This window comes from Chionomys nivalis, chromosome 8, assembly GCF_950005125.1.
Source record: "Chionomys nivalis chromosome 8, mChiNiv1.1, whole genome shotgun sequence".
In the NCBI taxonomy this organism is placed as follows: domain Eukaryota; kingdom Metazoa; phylum Chordata; class Mammalia; order Rodentia; family Cricetidae; genus Chionomys; species Chionomys nivalis.
The window spans coordinates 74,272,353-74,284,551 of NC_080093.1; the positions used below are offsets into that span (position 1 = coordinate 74,272,353).

The window sequence follows — 12,199 nt, forward strand, 5'->3', positions numbered from 1 at the left end:
GGCTATAGTGCTTCTTAGAGTAACAGAATCCTACAACAACATACTTTATGTTCAGCATTCCTAAAAATTGACTTCTGACTTCCGTTTTGCTTTCACCCCTCCTTACTCCTAAGACACACTCTAATATTTCTAAAATCCCCTTCCCCAAGACCCACAAGAATCTGTCCTTTTTAGTTTCAAGGTGTCATTGTACAGCAAGTATCTGTGTTGCTTTTTAAAGTTCAGTAACATTCCATTCCATAGTTATGCTGTATTTGTTTATCCATTCATCATTTGTCAACATCCAGGTGGCATCTCCTTTCTGGGTATTAGGAAAGGAGCTGTTATGAGCATGCATATGCCCAGACACAACTGTCACGTGCTGTGTGATGGTCAGTCTCCATTGAGATTTCGTCAATTGGAAAGAACTTGGGACATTAGAGAAGTACATTTCTTGGTGTGTCTATAAGGGCATTTATGAAAATGATTAGACCACCAGGGCTCTGGCTAAATGAATGGTCTAATCCACTGATGGACGCCAAATAAGAATTAGTTATTGGAAGGTGGTGCAATTGCAGACGGTAGAGTCTGGCTGGAGAAATAAGTCACCAAGGGCGTGTCCTTGAGAACTAGATCTTGTCCTGGCCATCTCCTGTAGCCACTCTGCTCTGTTTCTTGTCTATCAAGATGTGAGTTCCTTTGGTGGCGCACGCCTTTAATCCCAGCACTCGGGAGGCAGAGGCAGGCAGATCTCTGAGAGTTCAAGGCTAGCCTGGTCTACAAGAGCTAGTTCCGGAACAGGGACCAAAGCTACAGAGAAACCCTGTCTCGAAAAACAAAAACAAACAAACAAAAAAGATGTGAGTTCCTCCATCACACTCTCCCACCATGACAGACTGAAACCTTGAGTAGAACAAACCCTTCTTCCCTCAGACTGTTCTCTCAGGTAGTGGACACAGCAATGAGACAGAACTAAGCTAATCCTGAGCAGTCAACCCACACAGACAAACAGAGGGTCACTGTTGCTGCATGTGAGTGAAGGGGACCAAAGAGGTGCTTCATGGGCATAGGCTTTTCTTTAGAGGCGATGGGCTCACTAAAACTAGAGAGATGACCACAATGTTGTAAATGTAAAGTATAGGGAACTGTGTGTTTTAAAAGAGCTAATGGCTAATTTATATGCTGCAAATGTTACCTTCATCCAAAAAGAAAAGGACAAAAAAGGAAAAAGAGTTGCTGTCTAAATGAGGGTACATCTGCCATCCACATGTCATTACACAGCAGGACCCAGAGAGTCCACAGAGAGAAGGTTGGGAAAACATCAACAGCATACAGCTAGACTCCACCTAAAATTAAGGCTCCTTAATGAAGGTTATAGAACCGGCTTAAGGAAGGAATGGGAGTGAAGGATCTGAGCCGAAGACACAGTGGGCCAGACAGGAGACAAGGGAGAAGGAAGCATCTGCTTGGAGAACAGGAAAAGCTGATCAAACAGCAGCTCAAAGGGTAGAAACATACACAGCCCAGAAAAGGGGACCAGAAAAAGAGGCTTGCATGGAACTTAAGCTTATAGTGTTAAATAATGTAAGGGGGTGTTGGCCATCTTGGGAAAGAAAATCCAAGATAATATATTCAGTCCAAAAACAAATGAAACTCAGACAAAAGAATGTCTGAGTCTACTGGAAATGTAAAGATGATTCAACCTTTTCACAAATCTATTATTAATATATTCATCAATTTAAAACTGAAAGAAGAAAACCTACAAGGTCATTGTAGTTTTCTGAAACTAACATGAAAATCTCTCAACAGGGTCATGGCTAGCTGTAATAAAAGCATCACAGTTTATGACAAACACAATCCCACCAAAGTCAGCAATGAGGCAATGATGCCCATTTCCACAGCTATTTCTGTGCACTCTCTCTAAATGTTACATTGATGCAACAGCACAACAAAAACAGGAATTTTCAGAGCAGGCCTGGGACAGTGAATGTCACAGGAGGAGGTCTGAGCCAGGGACCTTGGGCCAGAGCAGGCCTAAGGCAACAAATTCCACAGGAGTAGAACTGAGCCAGCAATCTCTGTGGGTCCAGGCATCCATCTGGGACCTCCAAGGGAGTAGGCAGAAACCAGAAAGCTCTGCTGGTCCTAACATGAGTCTGGGACCTCTGAGGGAGAAGATCAGAGCCAGAGACCTTTTCAGGACCAACTTCAAGCCAGGAACCTCCATAGGAGCAGATCCAGACCAGGGACATTTACAGAAACAAGTCTAAACCTGCAGCCTACACCAGAGAAGGCCTAAGACAGCAAACTCCAAGGGAGCAGGAGCAGAGCAAACCCCGAGAGTGCTGAGCAACCTCCAGGAACATGGAGTGATCAACAGGATAACTAGAACTGTGGCACTGGCATTATCATCAGGAACAACCATCTGAGCTTTGGATCCACAGGCATCTAGAAGATTAATCACCAGAGTCACAGACAGTCCCAACCACACCAATTAGAGGAAAAGATGAGTCGACAAGGTAAGAACATGTGCAACACCACAAAAAGCAACATGACACCAGTAAAATCTAGAGACCCTACAACAGCAAGATCTGAACAAACAAATATAAATGAAACAGAAGAAAATGACCTAAAAATAGCTTCAGAAGACTGTTTGAGACTCTTAAAGAGGAAATGAGAAATTCCCTCAAAGAAATTGAGGAAAAGACAAACAAAAACAAAAAAAAAAAAAATGGAAGACATCAGCAAATCCCTTAAGGAAAATCAAGAAAAAGCAATCAAACATATGAAAGAAACTATTCAAGACATGAAAACTGAAATAATAAAAACAATAAAGAAAATACAAGCCGAGGGAATTATAGAAACAGAAATCATGAGAAAATGATCAGGAACCACAAATGCAAACATAAACAGCAGAATACAAGAGAGTCGACAGAATCTCAAGTGCTGAAGACATAACAGAGGAAATAGACTCATCGGTCAAAGAAAACATTAGCTCTAACAAAAGTTTAACCCAAAATATTCAGAAAATATGGGACCCCATAAAAAGACCAAACTAAGAATAATAGGTATAGAAGATGGAGAAGAAGTTCAACTCACAAACACAGAAAATATATTTAACAAAATCATAGAAGAAAACTTTCCCAACCTAAAGAAAGATATGCCTATGAAGATTCAAAAAGCATACAGAACACCAAATAGACTGGATCAAAAAAAAAAGTCCCCTTGCCACATAATAATCAAAACATTAAACATACAGAATAATGAAACAATATTAAGAGCTGCAAAGGAAAAAGGCCAAGTAACATATAAAGGCAGATCTATGAGAATTACACCTGACTTCTCATTGGACACAATGAAAGCCAGAAGGTCGTGATCAAGCATTATGCAGACAGACATTAAGAGACCACGGATGCCAGCCCAGACTACAATACTGAGCAAAACTTTCAATAACCACAGAAGGACAAAACAAAATATTCCATGACAAAACCAGATTTAACTAATATCTAGCCACAAACCCAGCCCTACACAAAGTACTAGAAAGGAATTCCAACCCAAGGAAGTTGTTTACACCAATAAAAACATAGACAATTGATGATCTCACAGCAGCAAATCCCAAGGAAGGAAAAACACACAAATTAACATCACCAACTACAAAAACTAAATTAACAGGAGTTAGCAATCACTGGTCATTAATATCCGTTAATATAAATGGACTCAACTCACCTGTAAAAAGATACAGGCTAACAGATTGGATATGAAAACAGAATCCATCCTTCTTCTGCATACAAGAAACACACCTCAACCTCAAAGACAGACATTGCCTCAGAGTAAAGGGTTGGGAAAAAAATTTCCAATCAAATGGACCTAAGAAACAAGTGGGTGTAACTATCCTAATATCTAACAAAATAGACTTCAAAGTAAAATCAATCAAAAGAGACAAAGAAGGACATTACATATTAGTCACAGGAAATACCCATCAAGAAGAAATCTCAATATTGAACATATATCCCCTAAATACAAGGGCACCCTCATATGTAAAAAAAAAAAAACACTTCTAAAACTTAAATCATACATTAAACCCTACACACTAATAGTAGGAGACTTGAGCGCTCCACTCTTGCCACTGGACAGGTCAATCAGACAAAAAAAGTAACAGAGAAATAAGGGAACTAACAGATGTTATGACTCAAACAGACTTAACAGACATCTACAGAATATTCCATCCAAACAGAAGAGAATATACCTTCTTCTCAGAACCTCATGGAAACTTCTCAAAATTAACCACATATTCGGTAACAAAACAAACTTCAACAGGTACAAAAAAAAATTGGAATAACCCCATGTATCTTATCAGATAACCATGGCTTAAAACTAGAAGTCAACAGCAATACTAATTCCAGAAAAACCACAAACCCATGGAAATTAAACAATGATCACCTGAGTCATCAATGGATCAAGGAAGAAATAAAGGGAGAAATTAAAGGCTTTCTAAAATTCAATGAAAATGACCACATAACATACCCAAATTTGTGGGACACAATGAAAGCAGTGTTAAGAGGAAAGTTCATAGCACTAAATGCCTACATAAAGAAGCTGGAAAAATCTCACACTAGTGAATTAACAGAACATTTGAAAACTTTAGAACAAAAAGAAGCAAACTCAGCCAAGAGAACTAGACAGCAGGAAATAATCAAATTGAGAGCTGAAATCAACAAAATAGAAACAAAGAAAACAATACAAAGAATCAATGAGATAAAGAGTTGGTTCTTCGAGAAAATCAACAAAATAGACAAAGATTTATCCAAACTAACCAAAAAGCAGAGAGAGAATATCCAAATTAACCAAATCAGAAAGGAAAAGGGGGGACATAACAACAGACACAGAGGAAATCCAGAGAATCATCAGGTCATATTTTAAAAATCTGTACTCCACAAAATTGGAAAACTTAAAGGAAATGGACAACTTTCTGGATAAATATCACTTACCAAAATTAAATCAAGACCAGATAAGCAAATTAAACAGACCTATAACTGCTGAAGAAATAGAAACAGTCATCAAAAGTCTCCCAAACAAAAGGAGCCTGGGACCAGATGGTTTCAGATCAGAATTCTACAAGATATTCAAAGAAGAACTAATATCAATACTCCTCAAATTGTTCCACACAACAGAAACAGAAGGAATATTACCAAACTCTTTTTATGAGGCTACAATTACCCTGATACCCAAATCACATAAAGACATTATTTAGAAAGAGAATCACAGACCAATCTCACCTACGAACATTGATGCAAAAATACTAAATAAAATACTGGCAAATCGAATCCAAGAACATATCAGAACCATCATCCACCATGATCAAGTTGGTTTCATTCCAGAGGTGCGGGGATGGTTCAAGATCCAAAAATCTGTTAACGTAATCCACCATATAAACAAACTGAAAACTAAAAACCACATGATCATCTCCTTATATGCTGAAAAAGCTTTCAACAAAATACAGCATCCCTTCATGATAAAGGTCGTGGAGAGAGTAGGATAAAAGGAACATACCTAAATATAATAAAGGCAATATATAACAAGCCAACAGCCAACATCAAACTAAATGGAGAGAAACTCACAGCAATCCCACCGAAATCAGGAACAAGACAAGGTTGTCCACTCTCTTCATATCTATTCAATATAGTTCTTGAGGTCCTAGCTAGAGCAATAAGACACCAAAAGGAGATCAAGGGGATACAAATCAAAAAAGAAGAAGTCAAACTCTCACTATTTGCTGATGATATGATAGTTCACTTAAGGGACCCCAAAAACTGTATCAAGGAACTTTTACAACTCAAACACTTTCGGTAATGTAGCAGGATACAAGATTAACTCAAAAAAATCAGTAACCCTCCTGTCCACAGATGATAAATGGGCTGAGAAAGAAATCAGAGAAACATTACCCTTCACAATAGCCACAAAAAGCATAAAATATCTTGGAGTAACTCTAACCACAAGTGGAAGACATGTATGACAAGAACTTTAAATTTTTGAAGAAACTGAAGAAGACACCAGAAAATGGAAAGATCTCTCAATGCTCTTGGGTAGGTAGAATTAACATAGTAAAAATGGCAATCTTACCAAAAGCAATCTACAGATTCAATGCAATACTCAGCAAAATCCCAGCAAAATTCTTCAGACCTCGAAAGAATGATACTCAACTTCATATGGAAAAGCAAAAAAACCCAGAATAGTCAAAACAATCCTGTACAATAAAAAAATTTCTGGAGGCATCACAATCTCTAACTTCAAAGTCTATTACAGTATTGAAAACAGTCTGGTATTGGCATAAAAACAGACAGGATGACCAATGGAACTGAATAGAAGACCCAGATATTTAGTCACACACTTTCAAATACCTGATTTTTGAAAAAAAAAAAAGCAAAAGCAAATATTATCAAATGGAAAAAAGAAACCATATTTAACACATAGTGCTGGCATAACTGCATATCAACATAAAGCCAGCCACATTGAACCTCACAGAAGAAAAAATGGGAAGTACACTTGAACGCATTGGCACAGGAGACCACTTCCCTAAATATAACTCCAATAGCACAGACACTGAGAGCAACAATTAATAAATAGGACCTCCTGAAACTGAAAAGCTTCTGTAAAGCAAAGGACTTGGTCAACAAGACAATAGCCTACAGAATGGGAAAAGATCTTCACCAAGCCCACATCAGACAGCGGACTGACTGATCTCCAAAATATACAAAGAACTCAAGAAATTGGTCATCAAAAGAACAAATAATCCAATAAAAAAAAATGGAGTACAGACCTAAACAGAGAACTCTCAACAGAGGAACCTAAAATGTCTGAATGACACTTAAGGAAATGTTCAACATCCTTAGTCATAAGAGAAATACAAATCAAAACAACTTTGAGATTCTATATGGCCAAGATCAAAAACACCGATGACAACTTATGCTGGAGAGGTTGTGGGGTAAAGGGAACACTTCTGCATTGCTGCTGGGAACGCAATCTGATACAGTCCTTTTGGACATTAGTGTGGCGATTTCTCAGAAAATTAGAAAACAACCTTCCTCAAGACCCAACAATAACACTTTTGGGTATATATCCAAAGGATGCTCAACTGTGCCACAAGGACATGTGCTCAACTATGTTCATAGCAGGATTGTTTGTCATAGCCAGAACCTGGAAACAACCTAAATGCCCCTCAACTGAAGAATGGATAAGGAAAACGTGGTACATTTACACAATGGAGTACTACACAGCAGAAAAAAATAACGACAGCTTGAAATTTGCAGGCAAATGGATGGAGCTAGAAAACATCATTTTGAGTGAGGTAACCCAGACCCAGAAAGACAATTATCACATGTACTCATTTATAAGTGGTTTTTAAACATAAAGCAAAGAAAAACAGCCTACAAATCACAACCCCAGAGAACTTAGACAACATGAGGATCCTAAGAGAGACATACATGGATCTAATCTACATGGGAAGTAGAAAAAGACAAGATCTCCTGAGTAAATTGGGAGCATGGGGACCCTGGGAGAGGGTTGAAGGGGGGAGGGGAGAGGCAGGGAGGGGAGCAGAGAAAAATGTAGAGCTCAATAAAAATCAATAATAAAAAAAAACAGGAATTCTTTGATCTCAAGATGACAAGAACAACAGACGAGAGAATGTGAAAGCCTGGAGCATCCTCCACCCCTTCGCTTCCTACAGCGCTCACTTCTTCCACCCAGTCACAGTTCTTCCCCCACAGTGGTTCACAGACCCTCTTCACGGGTCCCACTCTCACAGTGCTTACGTCATTTCCTTCCCATGAATTCTGTCACTCCTGGTCAACGATGAAGTGTTCTCCCAGCAATCAATTCGTTGGACCAGACACATAGTCTCTGTAGCCCACCCCCTCCTGCTTTTCTCCATTTATGGGGCATAGCTTATAGGATTCAGTATAATGGTTTCCTTGAAAAACACTCTCAATTTCCTCACCAATTTCTTTCTAGTTTACTTATCCAACAAACACAAATTAAAGTCAAATATCTTTATTTTCCTACATCCAATCAGCTGACCACCCCTGAGAAGAAAGCAAAAAGAGAAAGGACAGAGGGAGGGAAGAAACAGTGGAAAAATGGAGAGAGGATGTATGGACATTCCAGCAAAGGAAAGGGAGGGAGAAGAGGAATAGGGAGCAAGGGAAAGAAGCAGGACAGGAAGGAGGGGAATGCGCCTAAGATCACACAGTCAGTAGGGGTCAGGACTTAATGAATGAAATTACAGGACATGTGGATGGGTTTTTCTCTGCTAAAACGTGGGCTAACACTCTTGGACACATGCCCAAAGGATGCTTAATCATACCACAATAACACTTGCTCAGCTATGTTCATAGCATCTTTATTCATAATAGTCAGAACCTGGAAACAACCTAGATGCCCCTCAACAGAAGATTGGATAAAGAAAATGTGGTACATTTACACAATGGAGTATTATTCAGCTGTTAACAACAGTGACATCGTGAAACCTGAAGGCAAATGGATGGAACTAGAAATAATCATCCTGAAGTGAGGTAACCCAGACCCAGAAAGGCAAACATGGTATGGTCTCACCTATAAGTGGATACTAGCTGTAAAGGAAATGATAACCATGCTGCAATCCACAGAGAGGATAGATAACAAGAAGTGCCCAAGGGGGAACACAGGGATCTCCTTGGGAAGGGAAAATAGAATAGATCTCATGGGTAGACTGTGAGGGTGGATAGGGATAGGAACATGAGGGATTGGGCTGGGGGCGGGCAGATGGAGGGGGAGAGTACTGAAAGGGATGACTGGAAAGGTGGGGGCACTTTGGAATCAGATAGAAGCCTCATGCAAAGAAATCTATAAGGATGACCCCAGCTAAGACTCCTAGCAACTGTGGATATGTAGCCTGACCTGACCATCTCCTGCGACCAGATTAGCGACTATCCCAATTGTTGGCAGAGATCTTTCATCCAGCAGCTGATGGAAAGAGATGCAAACCCACAGCCAAACATTAGACTGAGCCCAGGGAATTCTGCTGAAGAGAGGGAGGAAGAATTGTAGGAGCAAAGACACGACAAGAAAACCCACAGAAACAACTAACCTGGGCTCACAGGAACTCAAAGAGTCTGAACAGACAACCAGGGAGCCTGCACGGGACCAACCTAAGACCTCTACATATATGTGACAGTTGCATAGCTTGGTTTACTTATGGGACTCCTCACAGCGGGAGCAGGGGCTGTCACTAACACTTTGGCAGACTTTTGGGAACCTATTCCTCATACTGGAGTTCCTTGCCCTGCCTTAGTACAAGGGGCGGTGCTTTGTTGATACCCATGGAAGCCTGCCCCTTTCTGAAGAGAAGCAGAGGAGGGGCGAATGGGGTGGTGCGACAGAGGGGAGATGGGGCTAGGGAATGGGAGGAGCGGAGGGAGGGGAAACTGTAATTGGGATGTAAAATAAATAAATAAAATTAATTTTTAAAAAGACATGAGCTGAATTCATCCTCCATCTCAGCCACTGGTTATATCTCGTTTTGTACCAAATGCAATAAATGTTCTTCTCTGGCCCTGATTTCGTTAGGTTTGGTGAGCAAGGTCCCAGTACTCTTTAAGGGTCCTGTTACATTCCAAGGAGTCAGGGGAAAATATAAGATGCTGATCTTGTCTACAAAGAACATATGAAGCCAAATCTATTGCAAGTATAATTGATTCCTGATGAGACAGTAGGCAGGCCATGTAATGTTGTGGTTATAGAGCAGGAATCTTATCTAGCTTTCTCTGTAAACTTTCAAACTTGCTTTCTTGATCAATAAAATATGTTGATTTAATGGTAAAAATGAACAAAGAATATTTGGTGCAGAACCTAGAAAATACTCAGTAAGCGTTCCCTGTGTCGCTGCTGTCTCCGGGTTGTTAGTCGGTGGCTTCTGACCACCTCTGTCTAGTATCTATTTATTTTTGCAGCACTGAGGGTTGAATACAAAGCCTCACAGATGCCAGACCTCTGTTGACTTTTTATTTTGAGGCAGGGGCTCACTATGTTTGCCAGGCTGGCCTTGAACTTGTGATCCTCCTGCTTCTGCCTCCTGGGTACCTAGAATGATACCCTGTGCTACCAGGTCTACTTCATTTCTTCACGGGAACCATGCAATGAACCTTCCCATTTGAAACCTCAGCGAGAGGACTCTGCAAACCTTAGCACAGAGGAATTCTAAAGCTCTCAAAAACACGATTCCTGCTACTCACCCCCATGGACTGATGCTGGCTCCATAGCACTAGAGAGAGATGTGTTTCTCTGCTTTTCTAACAAGTCTCGGGGTGAGGTGGAGGCTGCTGGCCCACAGAGCACACATGGAGTAACACAGCTCCAAGGAGCGGCGCCTTCCCCACAGAACACAACCCCCAACTGTTATTTTCTCTCGTTGCTCAAGTCTTCCAAGGAAAATAGCACGTGCCAGTTTCTAGTCTGGAAATGACACTTCGATCACACAGAGATTCACATAAAAACATGAACTGAGTTGTTCTGAAGGGCCATAAGCCTGTCTGTTTGGATGATTGGCAAGACACATGCATGTTGAAATAGAGTCTCTTCTCCACTTCTCTAGGCTCATATGAACCAGCACCGTATTAGACAAGCACTGGGAGGCAGTTCTCTGATGGTTAGGATTCCTGCCAATCGCTCCCTGCTGACTGCTAGGTGCCATGTCCTGCAGTCTTCCTCCACCTTCTGCTCCCCTGCCTGGCAGCAAGCATTCATCATCCAAGCTTTGCTCCCCCCCCCCCCACACACACACATCCTTCTTAGATCTTTCTCCCACTTCCTTCCTCTGGAACCTCTCCTGTCTATCAAAGGGGCTAACATTTCTGGGAATGGGTAGAGCGGGGTCGATTCAGAGCTGCTGACTTTCACATCTCCAGGAGGATGGCTACTTTAAAACCACTGCATCATGAGCAGTTGACAGGTGCTGCAGGCTCACATCCAGAGGCCTGTCCCTTGGAAGCTTTGCAAAGTCAAGTCATGTTTCCCAGCAGCGAGGAAGCCGCATCTGCGTGGAGGAAGCCAGGCTCTCTAGACCACACTTGGCTGGATCGACTTTGATTTTTCTTGATAAATGTTTCTTTACTATCTTTACTGAAATCCAGCCAGTGCAGATGGTATGATACGCTTCACACAAAGCAGAAAAATCGCGCCTGTTCCCCTGGTGGAAGTTTGCTAACCGCACAGGAGAAGAGCATGCTGGGCCAGAAAACAGGGCTTGTTTTGAGCTAGGTGGGGATCAAACCAACTCCAGAAGGCGAAACCCTCTAGTCTGGTGAACGTTCCAGACACGGTGTGGGAAGAGACAGCTCTGGCGTGATTGACTTTCCTAGCAACCTGTTCTTCAAGAACTTTCCTAAACTGTTTAACCCTCCTCCTCTGGAGGGGGGTGGGGAGTCTTGAAAAAGTCTAAAGAATGATGGCGATTTATGGTCCCAGTGCTGAATTATATAAATGATGAGAGGCTTTTTTGTTTTGTTTAATTAAAACTCTTTGTAAGGGAAATGTCCTTGGTATTCTGAGTCCTCACAAGTCTTCACTGTGTGTGTTGACACAGAGATTCAAAGCCACAGCCGTGGACAGTTAGGTTGGGAATGCTGGCGATAGGAAAGTCAACACTAACCGGCCCAGGGGAAGGGCTATACAAACTAAGGCATATCTGTGCTGAGAATGACTTCAGACCTGCCGAAAACACTGGGCTAGCCCCGCATACAGAGGTTTTGAAGACATAAGAAATAAAAACGATTACAATATAAAGCCCCTGTTTAAGAAAAAGGTCTGTGTGATTCTGCAATGAAACTGAGATCTACGTTATTAGATAATAGCAGTGGGCCCGTGGTACGGTTCCCATTCAGATAATTAGATTGCACACTTAAGAGAATGTCTTTGACCTTGGAAAATACGTACTGATGTATTCTGAGGTCAGTGGGGATCGTAATGCCTTGCTGAACTCTGAAACTGTTAGGATAAAAAAAGCACTTATCGAAAAATGTTTAATATAGACGATGGTAGACTACATTAGGCACAATATAAACTGCTAGCCAATCAGGTGAAGAAAATACAAGCATTTTTAATGCTATCCTTGCCCTTTTTCTGTCATTTTGAGACTATATCAAAGTCAAGTCTGTCTCCTTAAAAGACCCTCCAAATCTTCCAAGGG

The 12,199-nt window shown here is 41.1% G+C and overlaps 1 protein-coding gene across 2 annotated transcripts in view; it reads right to left on the minus strand.

The window, feature by feature from the left end:
• Window positions 1–12,199, minus strand: part of Prkcb (protein kinase C beta) — a 345,665-nt gene that overhangs the window by 108,811 nt on the left and 224,655 nt on the right. The gene's annotated exons all lie outside the window — the stretch shown is intronic.